The following is a 19194-nucleotide window of genomic DNA, read 5'->3' as shown; positions in this document are numbered from 1 at the left end:
TTAAAAATACATTGGTTTTGCTGCTTGTGTTTTTTGCCTTAGGAACATCTGGATGTCAAGTCTCTTCTTCCCTGGCTTTGCTTGAGGTTTCACTGGTAATTTATGTGGTTTCCTGACCCCTACTTGCAAAGAGCATTGAAAGTTTACCAAAGATGGCTTTTCTCCCAACTGTTCTTACGGCTGTTTGACTTAGGCCAGTTCTGCACTAGAAAGTTTGCCTGCTATGGCAACGTCAGTTTGGTGTGTGATTTTTGTGTGTGACATTTCTATGCTGGTAAAAGCCCTAGTGTTGGCTTTTGCCCTTAAGGTTTCCGCCTATGATGGATCAGCTAGCTTCAACACAACTGATCCTGACTGGCTGGAGATCAGGTGGCTCCATTTAGTTATCAGACGCAGCTAGGAAGAGCTGGGGATTTTCCCAAAGAGCTGGATGAGCTAATTGGAGAAGGAGGAGAGGAGGTGGAAAGCAGCCTGAAAGAAGGTTGAGAAGCAGAAAGGGGAGACAGGCTACACCCAGGGTGAGCTGTAAGCTTGAACAGAGGTAGGAACCCTGATGAGTGGCAGCCTGCCTGAACCCCTGAGCGAGAGGAGAAGCGTGCCAGCCCCTGAACAGTGGGGGTGATGGAGGCCCAAGAGTCTGGGGAGAGGCATGGGGGCAGACGAGGAGTGGAGGTGCATCTGTGAGAAAGAGCCAGGCTGAAGGTTTGGTTGTGTTCATATTCTTGTTGGAGGTTGGTAAAAGACTCTGAGGCCCCAGGAGGGAAAGGACTCTGTAAAGTGGCCTACATCTGAAGCAGTTCAAAGGGAGGTGGGGAAAAGGTGCTGCAATGCCATGCCAGCCAGGAAGGGGGCATGTTCAGGTGGCAACTTTATCACAAAGCTATAGCAGCAAAAACACGTTTTTGCTGGTACAAGCTGTTTCTCCACTACAAGGGTTTGCTGGTGTACCTAAACCAGCATAGTTATACCAGCAAACCTTTGCTAATGTAGATTGGCCTGAATTATTTGTTGTTAAACACAAGCAAAAAACAAAGGGCCAGATTCTCTGGTCTGCTACTGCCACTTTGCAACATGCTAAGTGGTACAAAGTGGCCTTAAAGTGGCAGGGAAAGGCCAGTGGAGATTCTGCCCTGTGCAAGGGAATTCTTCACTGGCAAAAAGGTAGGTGGACTGTTGTCCACTCCCTCCTGCACTGGCCGCCATCAGGGACATTCTGAGAGACAAGGAAGAATGGCAGAGTGGGGGTTGGGTGAAGGGGAAGAATCAAGGCTAAGTTTTGAACAATCAGAGTAAACGTCCCATTCCTCTGAACTCTCTCTGATGCCAGGATTCTACAAAGTCTGCAGTCATCCATAGAGTCTTCCAAGAAAAAACAGGAAGGACAAGACTTTAAGAATATATATCTTTTTTAAAAAAAAAAAAAAAAGAAAAAATCCTTTCTGGCCTCCTTCAGCCACCATGAAAATCCAAAATAAATACCTAAAAAGGGCACAAAGCCACATTTCCCCCAACTTTGCAGGTCACCTTCAATATGTTCATGATCCTGCCAAGTAGTTTGCGTTCTCAGCCCCCAATGAAGTCCTCAACTCACCTCCCGGCACCACTCAGGACCAAACCCTTGATGTGTAGTGTAACATCTTCCTTCTTCTTCTTCTCACTGGCAAAACGGAAAGGGACCACAAGTGCAATTAGCTTTTCATAGTGACATTCACCCCTATGCAGAGAGGAATAGCACAAAGCCTGTGTACCAAAGACCTGATCCAAAGTTCCCTAGAGACAATAGAAAGACCTTGATGGTCTTTAGATATGAGTCCCGCTTAGAAGGCTTGAGGTGAACTTAAATGTTACATACACCACGTACTGACTTCTGTACAGGGATGGATTTCCCCCCACATGCTAAGTGTGCTCAATAGGAAGTATGCGTGCTTAAGTAAGTGTTAGATCAGTGGTTCTCAACCTTTTCCGACTACCCCTTTCAGGAGTCTGAAACTTGAGCCGCACTGCCCAGGCCTCCAGCACATAACAGTTTGGCGGGGCCCTGAGCAATTGCCCTGCTTGCCATCTCCTAACACTGGCCCTGCACTTGCGAACCCCCTAAACCCATCCTGCTACCCCCCCGGGAGTCGTGACCCTCAGGCTGAGAAACACTGATCTAGATGAGCTGATGCACCCCCTGGAAGACTTCTGCATACACTCAGTGGTATGCGTGCCCCTGGTCTCAGACATTTCCGGCAACCATTCATCCTCAGCAGAGCTCAGATCCGTCTTTCCCTCAAATCCTCAGCTGTCTGGGCCTGTAGTTTCTCCCTGTCTGCACGCATACTTCCTATTGAGCAGTCAAAGCACCATGAGGCTTTATAGGCATCATTAACTGTTAGGGCCCTGCGGGGGACTTGGCGTGAATCCTCATACAACCATCACAGCAATGCACAAAAAGCTGAAGCTGGCCACCCATGCTATCCATCTATGAATATGCATGCGGTGCATGGGTGTGCATTACCGCATGCATCTGAATGTGTAAGAGTGCGTGTGTTGACCCAATACATCAAACATAGGTTAGTCTCTGACTAATTGTGAGGGCTGATTTCATCAATTTTTACAATTGTTACAGACCTGTAATAAACCAAAGGAAATGCAACTGCATCTTTTAATATTGAACTCTACTGGGCCTTTATAGTTATATTGCTAATCACAGGTATTTCGCAGGCACAGACTTGACACTGCTCACTAAAAGTAACTGATGATTAAAGGTGCCCGTTTGGCAGGTCTGTGCATTGCCAGCCGTATGAATAGGCAACATGTCGGGAATTTCCAGGATACTTCCTTACAAACACTATTATTAGATGCATATTTCAAGAGGCAAGTGTTGTCAGAGCACGGAGGCAGCTGAGGTAAATCTAATGAACAGAAGGCAAGGACTGTACAAGGAATTTATATTTATAGGCCATTCCAGGAAAGGCTGAACTTAATTTCCCAATACCTTTACACCTTCTGGCTTGGGAAAGACAACATTTTTCTTCCGGCAAACATCAAGGAATGTCTCCCAGCCAAATACATTGTCTGTTACAATAGATGTGTCAAATAGGTTGGAACATCATTAGAGCACTTCAGGCAGCATCAGCAAATTCAACAGAGTTTAAGCTTTCCTTAAATGAATAGGGGCTGATCCAAAGTTTGCTAAAGTCAGTGGCAAAGCTCCCGCTGACTTTAGTGAGATTTGGCTCAGGCTTGTTTGTATTCCTTTTTAATGGGCGGGGGGTGGGGGGGAACCTTCCAGATGTGAAACAAGGCAGGGCTGTGTGCCTGAGTCTGCAGACAGACAGACTGGGGAAAAATTGGAAGTGACCACTGCGCCAGTCATCTCAATGAGGTGTACGCTCTGAAGCCTAATGATGAATCACTTAAATGCCAACATTAATTGATCACACAGCAGAAGTATCCAGATAGGCTGTGGATGGTAAATGGAGCTAGGGATTGGGGAAGGAGACTGAGTAGGATATTACTTCTGTCCCCTCCCATTTGTATCAGAATGGCAAAGCAACATGCTATGTACTGCAGCTGTTTTTAGGACTAGGGAATTACAAAGACTCAAGGGCTATTGAGAACTGTCGTCTCTTTTGACAGAAAGCATGAAAAGCTGCTTGAACTGTGGCTGAGAGCAGCAGTAGGCATATCTATCAGCTAGACTCCCAGCACCTTCTCTTGAGCTTTGGTAGCTCTTAGTTCCAAACTTGCAATGAATTGAAAGAGTTTGAGTCCTGTCCCCCAGTGCCGAACCCCAAAGGAAGAACTGTTGAGAACTTACCTTGCTTAAGACACCATACCTTGTCTTTCTGAAAGTGTTTTGGGAATGTTGCTAATGCAGATATATTCTCTCTTGAGTTCCATAGAACTTTCCCATAGGGTGAGGTTTAGCGGACACCCATCACTCATAGATATATTCTCTCTTAAATTCTAGGCATTGGTTTAAAAATCCAATAGAATGGAGAGCATTCTCATTAAAGACTATGAGCCAGGCCCCCTTCTGGTTTAAATTGGTCCTACTCTGATATACACCAGCTATGGATCTTGGTCTAGAAGAGAAGAAGCATGGTCCAGTGGTTAGGGTAGTAGCCTGGGACTGGGAAACATGAGAAAGTAACTTTGTCTCTGTGCCTCAAGTTCCTCATCTGTTAAATGGGGATAATAGCACTGCCCTATTTCATAGGCATGTTGTGAAGAGAAATACATTGAAGATTGTGAAACACTCAATATTATAGTGATGGAGGCCACATAAGTATAATCAATAGAATAATTAAGTGTGCTTGTGATGCATAGCCATTTTCATGTAATATTTTGTTTTACTACTTGCAATTTATGGACACACACAATCATATCCCATAGTATTCTTGTCAGCAAGTTAAGGAAGTATGGGCTGGATGAATGCACCATAAGGTGGGTAGAAAGCTGGCTAAATTGTCGGGCTCAACGGGTAGTGATCAATGGCTCCATGTCTAGTTGGCAGCCGGTATCAAGTGGAGTGCCCCAGGGGTCGGTCCTGGGGCCGGTTTTATTCAATATCTTCATAAATGATCTGGAGGATGGTGTGGATTGCACTCTCAGCAAATTTGCGGATGATACTAAACTGGGAGGAGTGGTAGATACGCTGGAGGGGAGGGATAGGATACAGAAGGACCTAGACCAATTGGAAGATTGAACCAAAAGGAATCTGATGAGGTTCAATAAGGATAAGTGCAGGGTCCTGCACTTAGGACGGAAGAACCCAATGCACAGCTACAGACTAGGGACCGAATGGCTAGGCAGCAGTTCTGCAGAAAAGGACCTAGGGGTGACAGTGGACGAGAAGCTGGATATGAGTCAGCAGTGTGCCCTTGTTGCCAAGAAGGCCAATGGCATTTTGGGATGTATAAGTAGGGGCATAGCGAGCAGATCGAGGGACGTGATCGTTCCCCTCTATTCGACATTGGTGAGGCCTCATCTGGAGTACTGTGTCCAGTTTTGGGCCCCACACTTCAAGAAGGATGTGGATAAATTGGAGAGAGTCCAGCGAAGGGCAACAAAAATGATTAGGGGACTGGAACACATGAGTTATGAGGAGAGGCTGAGGGAGCTGGGATTGTTTAGCCTGCAGAAGAGAAGAATGAGGGGGGATTTGATAGCTGCTTTCAACTACCTGAAAGGGGGTTCCAAAGAGGATGGCTCTAGACTGTTCTCAATGGTAGCAGATGACAGAACGAGGAGTAATGGTCTCAAGTTGCAGTGGGGGAGGTTTAGATTGGATATTAGGAAAAACTTTTTCACTAAGAGGGTGGTGAAACACTGGAATGCGTTACCTAGGGAGGTGGTAGAATCTCCTTCCTTAGAGGTTTTTAAGGTCAGGCTTGACAAAGCCCTGGCTGGGATGATTTAACTGGGAATTGGTCCTGCTTTGAGCAGGGGGTTGGACTAGATGACCTTCTGGGGTCCCTTCCAACCCTGAGATTCTATGATTCTATGATTCTATATCCAAGTAGCCATATGCAATTGTTATAGCATGCAAAAGTGCTCACAATCGGATATTGAATATGAAGTGGTGAGTAAGCACAAATAGTAAAAGGATGGGTTGAAGAAGGACAAATTTATCTTGTAGTTACTTGGGCTATGCGTGTGCACATCTGGCTTGGATAATGGAGTATAGGGTTTGCTTATAAAATTTGCAGATGACACCAGCCTGGGAGAGACTGCAAGCACTATGGAGGACAGGATTAGAATTTAAAATGACCTTGACAAATTGGAGAACTGGTGTGAAATCAACAAGAGAAATTCAGTAAAGACAAGTGCAAAGTACTGAACTTAAGAAGGAAAAATCAAATGCAGAACTACAGAATGGGGAGATGGAAGAACGGACTTAGGACAGAAGAATCCCACACACCGCTACTGACTAGGGACCGAATGGCTAGGCAGCAGTTCTGCAGAAAAGGACCTAGGGGTTACAGTGGACAAGAAGCTGGATACGAGTCAACAGTGTGCCCTTGTTGCCAAGAAGGCTAACAGCATTTTTGGCTGTATAAGTAGGAGCATTGCCAGCAGATCACGGGACGTGATCATTCCTCTCTATTTGGCATTGGTGAGGCCTCATCTGGAGTACTGTGTCCAGTTTTGGGCCCCACACTACAAGAAGGATGTGAAAAAATTGGAAAGCGTCCAGCGGAGGGCAACAAAAATGATTAGGGAACTGGAACACATGACTTATGAGGAAAGGCTGAGGGAACTGGGATCGTTTAGTCTGCAGAAGAGAAGAATGAGGGGGGATTTGATAGCTGCTTTCAAGTACCTGAAAGGGAGTTCCAAAGAGGATGGATCTAGACTGTTCTCAGTGGTAGCAGATGACAGAACGAGGAGTAATGGTCTCAAGTTGCGGTGGGGGACATTTAGGTTGGATATTAGGAAAAACTTTTTCACTAGGAGGGTGGTGAAACACTGGAATGCGTTACCTAGGGAGGTGGTGGAATCTCCTTCCTTTGAGGTTTTTTAAGGTCGGGCTTGACAAAGCCCTGGCTGGGATGATTTAGTTGGAGATTAGTCCTGCTTCGAACAGGGGGTTGGACACTAGATGACCTCCTGAGGTCCCTTCCAACCCTGATATTCTATGGTAGTACCACTGAAAAGGATCTGGGGGCTACAGTGGATCACAAATTGAATATGAGTCAACAGTGTGATGCATTTACAAAAAGGCTAATCATTCTGGGCATATTAACAGGCACTGGAAAAAGTCTCAGCTGGAGTATTTTGTGCGGTTGTGGGCACCACACATTAAAAAGGATGTGGACAAATTGGACACAGGAGAGCAACAAAATTATGAAAGATTTAGAAAACCTGACCTAGGAGGAAAGGTTAAAAACTGGGCATGTTTAGTCTTGAGAAGAGAAGACTTGGGGAGGGAATATGATAGCAGTCTTGAAATATGTTAGGGTTGGGATGTTTTAAAGAGGACAATGATCAATTGTTCTCTGCGTCCATTGAAGGTAGGTCAAGAAGTAATGGGCTTAATTTGCAGCAAGGGAGATTTAGACTAAATATTAGGGGAAACTTTCTAACTTGAACTGTAGTTAAACTCTGGAAGAGGCTTCCAAGGGACGTTGTGGAATCCCTGTCATTGGAGGTTTTATTAGGAACGAGTTAGACAAACACCTGTCAGGGATGGTCTGAGTTTCTTTGGTCCTGCTTCAGCTTAGGGGTTTGGACTTGATGACTTCTCAGGGTCCCATCCAGCCCTACATCTCTGAGTCGATGATTCTGTGGTGTGGAGCAATTATATGTATATAATGATCATTATTGATCCGCTCATTGTGGGCATTGAGCCTAAAGGAGGGATGTGAATGTAATGATAGTGAATACCTATTATGTCACTGAACAATGAGTTACAAGCTAACAGTATTGGAATTCATGACGTTTTGGGATCAGGAATGCCCTGAAGCCTTGGGGAAATCTGCATTTGCCTGAGCTTTGTGATGTGGACCCACCTCTGCTTGTTGTGAGCACTGGGTTTGTCATTAAGATGTTCAGTCTGACTGATGGGTGGAGAGCTGATTTGGATGCATCCATGTTAGATTGTTAATAACATTAATCTGCATGGGGAGGCAGAGCTGGGGGAAACCTAATAACTGTCCAGAAGCCATTTTCAACAGCAAACTGAAGGCTTCGGTGAAGACAATAAAATAAGTCATCCCCAAATCACCTTCATCAACAGCACTTCCCAAGTAATTCACAAGTATCAATGGAACATCAGCCAGTAAGTGACCGATGCTGGGGAAACCCAGACAGATTAGGGGCCATCAAGACCTCACATTGTACATTTCCTATCAATGCAGCTAGAATCCATTAAGGTGATCATGACTGGATATCACAAATGGTCTCTGTTTTGGTGATTTGTTGCACCTGGGCCAATTTTAGGGGTTGTAAAGTGTTGGTGATTAAAGCCCAGGACTGGAAGACAGGAAGGCTGGATTCGTGTCTGGTTCTGCCACTGGTCTGGGAGCCAGGATTCCCAGGCTTTATTACTGGTTCTGCCACTGTTAGCTTAGACAAGTGATTTAAATTCTCTGGCCCAGTCTGTAATAGGGGTGTAATAGTATCAGTTGTGAGACTGAAGCAATGTGTGTAAAGTGCTATGAGATCCTCGAGTGCAAGGTGCTATGTAGATTCAAAGTATTACTTTTACATAAAACTTCCCTTCTGTGGGGCTCGTTTCTAGCTTTTGTGTCAGGAGTACAAGCGGAGTCACAGAGAGCACATTTCTAGGCAGATGATATTCCCAACTCTGATCGTTCCAGCTCTAGCTGACCCAGTTTGGTACCTTACCTTATTCAGCTTACACGTAGTGAAACACGCCTAGTTTCAGCAGCCTTACGGTATTTTCAGTCTAGCCAGTTTTCCAGCTGTAGTCTGGAGGATGAGGATAAGAAGTCACTAGTGCACATGACTGTATATGTCTGTTTATATTGTGGCTACAAGCATTAGACAACGGTAGATTAGTTGTGTTTGTGCAGCTGCCGAGCTCACTGTTGTGATGTTACCATCCACTGTGCTGTTGTATAAACCTGCCCTCCCATTAAATTAAAACAAAGTATTCCTTCCTTTTCGGCTGTGAAAGTCAGAACAGAGAATTGTGAGAGTGTATTCTCCAAACACTTAGAAAACCTAGTAAAGCCTGTGTATTACAGAGAGGCCCAAACCAAAACTCCAGAGCCAAGCACCTCCTGCACTTTGGGGTCAAAGTCTCAGATCTGGACCTACATTTTGCAAAGGCTACATAGCTTCTCTCCAGCTTCTGCCAGCCACAGGGCCTGCATATAGATAAGTATTGTGGAACCAAAGAATGCCATGACTCATTCCATAGCTGTGGTGCTGGATTTCCTAACCACCTCTGAAAGCTTTAATGAAACATTAGAGAACATAATAGAGTCTTCCTCAGTAATTGCCCCAAAACACTGAAGGCTTGTGTCCACTTGAAACGTCACCATAGTGCTTCGGTGTAGACACTACCTGTGCTGATGGGAAGCATTGTCCTCTTGGCGTAGGTAATCCTCCTCCCCGAGAGGTAGTAGCTAGGTCAATGGAAGAATTCATCCATCAGCCTCATGCTGTCTACACTGGGGATTAGGTTGGCTTGACTCTGCTGCTGAGGGGGATGGATTTTTCACACCCCTGAGCGATGTAGCTGGGTTGACCAAACTTTTTAGTGTAGACCAGGCTTGAGAGAGACCTACACCCTCTAGTCCTTACACTCTGGGCTGATCTACTACACTGAAAATTAACATTGGCATGGCAATGTCTCTTAGGGGAGTGACAAATCTACGCCCCTGCCAGAAGTAGTTAAGCCGACCTAACCCACAGTGTGGACAGCACTAGGCTGACAGAATAATTTCTTCTGTTGACCTACCTACCTCCTCTTGGGGAGGTGGATTATGTACAGAAATGGGAGAATGCCTCCCGTCACTGAAGTGAGTGTCTACGTTGAAATACTACAGCAGCCCAGCTGCATCTGTCCCACTGTAGCATTTTAAGTGTAGACTTAGCATTAGATGACATCACTTGTTTTCTGCACCCACTCACTGTGCTGCTTCTGACAGGAAGGGCGGGAAGTTGCCCTTTGAAATGCTGTTGATTTGAGTCTTGAAAAAGCACTCTCTGAAATCTTGGCGTGAGGATGTTTAGTATTTTTATTCATAGCATTTGCCACAGATCTCTCCACCTTCAGAAGAAACTGTAGGAGCCCTCTCTTTGTATTAGCTTTCCCCCATTTCAGTAATCGCCCTACGGGTGGCAAGAGGGGCCAGAGTGAGAAGGAGTTTGTACCAAACACAGTTTCACTGAGAAGGTGAAGACGACAGTCCAAGTGTCAGAATGTTGTGTACCTGACTGGGTGCCCCTTTGGAGCCAGTCTACAAGGGACATGAGTCTATGACCGTTCCAGCTGGAAACCTTTAGCTCAGGCTGTAGCTAGATCATGTTTTCAGCTCTGGAGGTCCCTGGTTCAATCCCTAGTGTGTTGGCCAAGATAGCAAACGTCCAATTTGCTTAATACAATTTTATAACCCAGCAGACACCACCGTGATGGGCAAGTTACAGAGGGACACTCAAAGAACTGTCAGGTCTGTCATTGCCCTGCCATGGAATTGCATCAGTTCCTAACACAATTTCATAGAAACTTTTCATTCTTTGCACCATCCCAGCCATCTGCAAAATGCAGTCTAGATCTTGCTTCAGATTTTGGACACCAGCGGACACCAGGGGCTGGGCCTCAGGGAAGGGGTGGGGTTAGGGTGTTTGGTATTGTGCAATTGGAAAATTGGCAACCCTATGACATGGGCTAGATGGCCTTGCTGAAGGGCTGGGACATTGGGACTGCAAGGACAAGAGAAGACCCTGGGCAGCAGGACCTTGGAAGATGGGCCCAGGATTATTTGGAAGTGGTCCCAGGGGAGTAGCCCCGGGGGAGAGACAAAGGCAACTGGAGAAAGGAGGTGGAACCCCAAGTGGTGAGGGGGTAAACGCGAGATTTCAGGCGCCTGGCAGCAAAAGAATGATTGTACCAGTCATCGTGGGTGGGTGCTGGAGGAGTTGGGAACGATAAGAGGTTGAAGGACTAGGTGACCCTCCCCCCACACCCCCGAAAGGGGACTGCACCTCAAAGGCAATTTGGCTGGAGGACCAGGTCACAAACGCGAACGCATGTCTGGAGAACCATGTGGGGGAGAGGGGAGAGCAGGCGACCCTCTACAAGAATGTTGAAATTCAAACCATTGCTACCCCAAACCTCTGCTGGTGAACCCTGCAAAGGTGCAACGGTTCTGTCTGGATCCTTAGCGCCAAACCTCTTGGGCAGGAAACCTCATGAAAACAGGCTCTCATGTAAGAGTTCTGTGTTGCTGTCCTGCTGAAAATACATCTAGAAGAGCTATCCAGATGGCATTGCTTTGGGAAGGCCACTACTCTGGACACAACCAAGAAGTGCAAAACTGAACAATAATTAAAGGAAAAGTTACCTGCACTTTTAAAAAACTCATAAAAGTTTCAGTTCAGATGAAGTTTCAGGGTGGTTTTTATTTTATCTGAACCTGTTCACCCAGAGCTATCAACAGCTACTTGTCTTCTGGTGGCAAGTGCTCCTTTCCAAATGACTGCTTCTGTTTTCATGGTAGCCCAGTGATGCTGTCTGTCAACACCAGCAGCATGTTTCTACCCTGAATGCTCAGCAGCAGCCAGCCTTTATACCCACTGCTAAGTACTGTCAGGAACATCCTCACCCAGCAAAACCTGGAAGACCCCACACCTCCAGCATGCAGGAAACACCCATGTGGCTCTAGGACCCAGAATGAAGGGAGCCGGGAGTGTGGAGGTCTGCCCTTCCAGGGAGGGGGGTTTGTTTGCCATGGGAAATTACATCCTGTTCGAACAAAACCCTGTAGAGTTGTGGTAATTAACATGATGATGAACACACCTTAGCATAGAGGGGCCCTATTGTGTTTCATTAATGTCATAGCAGCTGATTGTGGGTGGCCCTTGGGTCTACAGGACCAGCTGATAGGATGTTAAACACGATAGCTCCTTGCCTACATGAGCCATTTAACATTGTGTTTGTTACCACAGCTCCTCCAGGCCATGTTCCAACATCAGGTAATGCCCCAGGGTCGAGAAACCCTGCAGGAGAGACACAAACTGAGTGCTGCCCTGGGAGAGTGGGGATGCTGCAGTCAGGGTCTGAACATGGGCTCCAGAAGAAATGATGCCATAGGAAACAGTCAGGGCAGGGTTAATCCACCCCACATGGAGGCCCCCAATGGCCCCACCTCTGTATCATGGCTATGCCTCAGCCTGAGGTGGTAGACACAGAGTGACCCCCGACCATGAGCCATCTGCTGAGCTGGTGGCAGAGTGGGGAACACTCCCTCTCCTCTTGAGGCAAGATGGGGCCTCCCTGCTCTCTCTGTCTTTAGCCAGGCTACTTGTTCAAGAGAAGGGGAGACTCAGGCCCGCGGAGCCAGTGGCAGAGGGATCTGTGTGGGTATGGGGGGAGCAGCTCTGCTGGTACTACCCCAGCAGATCCATTAAAGTAGTGGCAATGAGGAACAAACCCCAGGATTTGCTGCTGGGGGGTGTCAGCAGGGCCCCATCTGAGCACCAGGTTTTAGAGTGAGGCTCATACTGTCTGCAGACTTTGGCAAATGTCACTGCATTAGTTGCACTTGTTTTCCAACTTTTCTTTGCAACCAGGAGAGCTAGAAACATATTTTTTGTTGCGCTTCTGTCACCATCACATGACTGCTGGATCTGGGGGCCAAGGCATATCCTTAACGTGCCTACATCTTAATCCAGCCTTGGAAACAATATGGCTTTGCAAGTGTACTGAACCAAAGCCATTCCACTCAAGTGTTGTGCCAAGCAAGGTAGAAGGAATACAGCTAAATCTGTGACTTCCCAGAATATGCTCCCAGCGAACCCGTTCCTTTACCCAGCTATCTGACATCACAGATGTCCTCTCCATGCTTCCAGATGGTGTCGAGGACCAAGTCTGGCCAACAAATACATTCAGCTCTGTGAGCCAGAAGGTTATGTAAAAAAGTGGCTGTTATGAGGGCAGATTAGAAAAGACACTTTGTTGATGTTAAACGTTCTCTGAGGGCCAGATTCTGCCATACTTTACTCCAGGGTAGTTCACGGAGACGACTCACAGAATAAGGTAATACTCACTGTCAACAGGGGTGGCAGAATCCAACCCTAAAACCTCTAGACACAGTTTTTGGACTGGTGTAAACTATTTCGGTTTTACCAATATAGCTATACCAGTACAACCCCTAGTGTGGAAACAGCCATCCCGGTATAAAAGTGCCTTCTGCCAGGCTAGGGTATTGCCCTCACAAAATAGAAATAGCTATACCAGCATAAGCACATTTACACTGGTGTAACTGTGTCCACACTAGGAGGGTTCTACTGCTTTAATTATACTGTTATAGGTAATACGGTACAACTATCTTTACACAGAGCTCGTGAAAATCACTTTGCTGTTTACACAGAGAGATGTACTGTGTACAAACACCCATTTTTTAAATCATAATAGCTATTCCTGGCTCTGTGACCTTCGATGAGTCACTTAATCTCACTGTGCCTCATTTTATTCCTATCTGTAAAATAGACTATGACTCTAAAGGGCTATATTAAATTCTAGGCATTTATTTAAATATATTCTTTGGTGGTAACTAGAAAAGTCTTTCCCCCTTCTCCCCAATATCTGTCTCCATTTAGAAAGGACAGCCCCTATTCTCTACCACAAAATATTCATAATTTTCATTCTCATTCATCCAAAAATCTCTTCCAGTTGCCTATAATTAGAAGGTACATTCTTGTTTTTTCCCCAAACACACACAGGGCATAGCAGGGATGTATTAGCAGAGCTAAGTGTGGGCTCCAAGGAAAGCCAGTCTCAGAAATCCATGTAAAGGGGCAGGTGGTGGAAATCTCTAAACAGAATCTACATACAAGGGTTAGCTAGATGGGCCTAATCAATCCATTGATGCAAACATGGGTTCCTGAATCCATTCTAAACCAAATCTATCCATACATTAATTCCTCTAACTCTGGTGTGCGCACTGCACATTAATAGTCTCCTGTTAGCTGTAATTTGATCATAGTAATTGTGACAAAGTTCTTCCTCTACCTTGGTGGGTCTTGCACTTATTGGCTGATTTGCTCACCTTGGAGCTTCACAGCAGCCCTCAGTTTGGCCATTTTCATGAACCCACAGTCCAGGTCAACTCCTCCTGTGTCTGACCAGGAGTTGGGAGCGTTGGGGAGAACCTGGGCCCGCCCTCTACTCTGGGTTCCAGCCCAGGGCCCTGTGGAATGCAGCTGTCTAGAGTGCCTCCTGGAACAGCTGTGTGACAGCTACAACTCCCTGGGCTACTTCTCCATGGCCTCCTCCCAACACCTTCTTTATCTTCACCATAGGACCTTCCTCCTGGTGTCTGATAATGCTTGTACTCCTCAGTCCTCCAACAGTCTGTGTTCTCACTCTCAACTCCTAGCGCCTCTTGCTCCCAGCTCCTTACATGTGCACTGCAAACTGAAGTGAGCTCCTTTTTAAGCTCAGGTGCCCTGATTAGCCTGCCTTAATTAATTCTAGCAGCTTCTTGATTGGCTGCAGGTGTTCTAATCAGCCTGTCTGTCTTAATTGTCTCCAGAAGGTTCCTGATTGTTCTGGAACCTTCCCTGTTACCTTACCCAGGGAAAAGGGACCTACTTAACCTGGGGCTAATATATCTGCCTTCTATTACTCTCCTGTAGCCATCCGGCCCAACCCTGTCACATAATACTCCGAGCAACGTGCTGAAGCAAATGGATCATTTCCCACTTGAATTCAATTCTGCTCTTTATCGCAATGCGCTGTGAAGCGGGGCTTGCTGGAGCCGGGGCTCTTAATGGGTGTGGTTTGGGGGGAGGGCTACTAATGCGAGTAAAGCACTCAGAAATTAAGTTGTGAAAAGCTTAAAGGCAACAAAGCAGAAAGGCCCTTTTGCATCTTTTTGGCATGGCCATGATTGCATGATCAGTTTAGGGTGATTACTGCCTGTTACAGCTGCTTACAGCATCAGGGGTTCCAGTTAATTAAGGCTAGTTGTGGAGTTGACTGGAGCAAGAATAATCTGGATTAACTCATCAGTGGCAAAAGGTCTCAGCATAAAGAGCAGTTGCCCAGGATAATGAGGACAAACATGAGATTACCCTTCAGCAGGCAGAGGGGAGGAAAGGAGACAAACTGTGCAGCAGGATGGGGGATAAGTTTCATACAGTTCTGTGCAAACTGCTCCGATTTTATCTCCCTTCTATTCTGCGCAGAGTATCTGAGATGGTCATTAGTATTTATTTGTATTGCTGTAGTGCCTGGAGCCATGGGCGGCGGGTATCGTAGGCTGTGGGAGGCTGTGCCTCCCCAAACAACCTGGTATGGCTCCGCCCATGCTCTGCCCCCAGGCTCCCTCCTGCACTTCCCAGCACTCTGCCTTGGCCCAGGCTGGCTGGGACTGGGGCTAGCTGGCCTGCCTCCTGTAGGGACTCCAGGCGGCTGACGTGGGGGCAGCACTGCTCACCTGGCGCTTGGATTATTCCACCCTGGCACTCCAGGGCTGGGGGCGCTGCTGCCTGGAGCTCCGGAACTGATCACCCGGCGCACTGGGGCTGGGAGTGCTGCGACCGCGCTGCCCGGCGCTGGGGCCGGGGACCACAGTGGTGGTGCTCTCTGGGTTCCTGCGGGGGAGGGAGGCAAAAGGTGAGGGGCGGGGCCTCGGGCACAAGGGGAGGGACGGGGGCTAGCCTCCCCCAAAGGCCAGATCGCTGGCCGCTCGTGCCTCTACCGAGATGAAGGGTCCCATCATCTTTGGTCTTGTACAAGCACGCAGTGAGAGACTGTCCTTGGCCCAAAGAATTTACAGTCTAACCAGACAAGGCGTGGCTGGTAAAAGGTGGTTGGAAGAGGGGCAGCGACTTGCCCAAGGTCACACAGCAGGTCAGTGGCAGAGTACAGGCTAGAACAGGCTCTTCTGGCTCCTTGTCCGGTGCCCTCTCCACTGATGCACAGGCCTCCCAAATTTATATTAGATTTAAATGAAAATGACCCCCTTGGGCCTTTGGCAATTTTTCTCTTATTTGTGACTCTGAAGCCATGTCTACATGTACAGTGCTGCAGCGGCGTGGCTATACTGATGCATCTGCACTGTTGCAACCCGTCTGATGAAGATGCTCTATGCTGATGGGAGAGAGTTCACCAGTCGGCATAATAAAACCACCTTCCCGATTGGCAGAAGCTGTGTCAGTGGGAGAAGCTCTCCTGCTGACATAGCGCTGTGCAGACAAGCACTTACGTCAGCGTAACTTATGTCGCTCAGGAGGGTGGTTTATTCACACCACTGAGCGACATAGATTATAAGCATAAGCTGTAGTGTAGACATAGCCTTACAGTTAAACAAAAGAAAGTCACACATCATTCACAGCAGCTGTATTGTCGCTGGCCTAAGATAACACATGCTCTCATTGCCACTTTCCTTAGCCTTCCGCTCCCCTTCTTTCCTCCCCTTTCTTATCCTCACTGTCGAATCTTGCCTTGGCTTCAATCATGCCTTGATCCTTCATACAGCCCTGCATGGGCTGACCCTCACATACACATGGCGCCCCAGGATCTTCAGTGAGTCTTTGCGTGGGCACAAGGGTCGGTCCATACAGAGCAGCTTGCAGGACCATGGCTTTAGATTGTAAATGTATCGCAACAGGAACTGTCCCTCTGCTCTGTATTTGTCCAGTACCTGGTGCAACAGGATTCTGATCTGATCAGGGCTAGGAGATGCTACTGTAATACAGAGACATTAATAAATCAGGTGTAAGGAGATGTCTGCTGGGCTTATAGGAACACCATAGGAAACTTGTAATCTATTATGGCAATAGGGTCATATATGTACCTAGGTAGGTAGATATTGAGGTGATTGGTAGTCTGTTGGTAAGGCTGAGAGATCAAAGTGGATGTTAAGGAAAGGGGAGATGACAGATGGGCTCGGCAAGATAGAGAGATGTGCATGTTAAGGAAAGGGGAGAAGGTAGCTAAGGCTATAACTTTGTGCCATGAAACTCATGAATTTGAGTAAAGCCTGTGAAATCTTGGAAATGGCTGTAAAAACACATTTGATTAGGCCTCCAAACCCAGTGGCATTGCAACCTAGCACATAGAGTTGCAAAACCACTGAGGTTCAGTTTGTCCACCCTTCTGTCTCTATCTACAGACGGGCAGATAAGCCAAACCTGAGTGGTGCTGCAACCCCATGCACCAGGTCACAACGCCCATAGTGGGAAGCCAGACCTAGCCTAGCTGAAGCCACCACTGAGGTGAGCTCACTCTCCAATGCCCTTCTCCCCTTTCGCTGACTTATCACTTTTTCCTGCACCTGTGCCATGAAATTTACTAAAAACTTCCACGCCAAAATCATAGCCTTAGTGATAGGTGGTCTATAGGTAAGATAAAGAGATGCATGTTAAGAGAGGAAGAATTGGCCCATGTAATGAACATATTACACATACTTTTTTGTTTTCAAAATATTAAGAAATGTGGAGAAAATTAGGTGCATACATTTAAAGCAACTGTTTCACGGCTGATGATAGGTAGCAAATCACATAATCTCATAATCATTGTGAGGAGTGCTGTTGTTTCCACACAAGTGAACAGGTGAACTTGAAGAGTATATCCAATGTGGTAGATGCAATCTGACTTTTCTACAGCATCCAGAAAGAAGAAAGAAGTCAAAATTCCTTCCACAGGGTCATAAGACATGCTCATTGTACTGATATCAGGCTGTCCCCTCCAAGTGTGGAAGTTCCATTTCTGCACATGTGAGGAAAGCAGAATATAGCAGTTGCTTTCCACCACAGCTCTGAGAGGAGAATCTTGTCCATAGTGGATGCTAACAGTAAAATAAAGAGACCACTCCCGCATCATATTTGAGCTCTTTCATCAACCTGTATGGTGCCCCAGAACAGTAAAGGATTTGTCCCATTGCTGATGGGTTATTACTTGGAGTGACTTCTCTTCACAACTCTGGTGCCACAGAGCTGAAACATAGTACTGATTGTTCTTCTCCATCACTACTTCTATTTTTAGGGGAGGCTTGAAAGAGATCATCTTTCTGAAGTGTGAAGATCCAGATTGTGCTTCTTGTCTGTCATCCAAGAAGGAAGCACTGGCATCAATAGCAGGGCTACGTTCTTGGCAGAAGCACAATTTTGCTAGACAAACCTCCAAAATGTGTAGTGTTCTAGGTGGATGGTGACCAAAGATGTATCATAGAAGAATCATAGAATATTAGAGTTGGAAGAGACCTCAGGAGGTCATCTAGTCCAACCCCTGATCAAAGCAGGACCAACACCAACTAAATCAATCTGTATCTAAATATGAATTTCAGGTGTGAGCCTAGGAAAGTCCGTTTTTTAATCTCTTAATGGAAGAGTCTAGTTCATAATGGGTGAAATTGGAAAGATGGCTGGTGATGGAACAGGGGTGACATGCAACAGATGTGCCATGCACTCTTTCCAGCCTGAAGACTGCAGGGATTTCATGTGCCTGAAGTACCAATTTAATGGCTGTGCTGGAAGAAAAATTCTTGGATTGGAGGAGCAGTGAATCAGAGAAGCTGAGGAGTTCCTAGATAGCCAGGTTCAGGAACCACCAGTACACAAGGTTCAAGGAAGAATGGAGCTGGCCACCAAGGATTTGGAGCAAGAGGAAGTCAGAGAGGAAGCCTAGCAGTTCATAACCACCAGTGGCAAGAGATCATGGCAATATTCTACATGGCTGGACACAGATTGGCATGCTGTGGCCACCAGAGAGTAGAGGACCAGGACGAATTCCATACAGCTAGAAGTTTCAAATTGATACCAGGTCCTCAATATGGAATCTTTGGAAGATACCTCTCAAGATCCAGTAGGTCCAAGGGAATGGAGAAATGTACAAGACATTCATGGATGTCAATTCAGCCCAACCTGTAAGAAAATCAAGCGCGCCCACAAAGAGTTCTCCAAGCATCCAGGGCAGATGGACATTTCTTCTTGGAGATTCAATATTCAGAAGAACTAAAAGAAATTCTGCAATGGACAGGTGGTCAACAGAATGGTGTGCTGCCTTTTCAGAGCCAAGACGTGAGATATCATTCTAAGATTGGATAGGCTTCTGAAGTTGACAGGCCAGGATCCATTGGTGATGGTTCATTTCGGTAATAATGACAGTATTTCTTGGGATATCTTGCAGATAGTAGATGACTTCAGGGAAGACAGAAGTATGCTGAAGAAGAATGACAAGCAATCTTCTTAGGCACAAGATCCTCGCTGTCCCACAAGCAAAGGAATCACTGGCTAGGTAAGTGGTGGAGGGTTTTGGTGTTGTGGAATGTTGGTCCGGCTTCTATAGTGAGAGGGGGTTATATAGTTTGGATGGCCTCTATCTCAGTAGAAGGAGAACCAATCTCCTGGGGACAGGCTGGCTAGAGTAGTGAGAAGAGTATTAAATTATTAGTTTAAACAAAAGGGGAGGGTAAAAAGAGGGAACATATGAGCACTGAGAACAAAATTAATCAAGGAACCAAAGGACACGAAGAGAAGAAATACTTGAATTGCTTATACACC

Source organism: Lepidochelys kempii, chromosome 5 (assembly GCF_965140265.1).
Source record: "Lepidochelys kempii isolate rLepKem1 chromosome 5, rLepKem1.hap2, whole genome shotgun sequence".
NCBI lineage: Eukaryota > Metazoa > Chordata > Testudines > Cheloniidae > Lepidochelys > Lepidochelys kempii.
Note: the sequence above shows the minus strand (reverse complement) of the source record.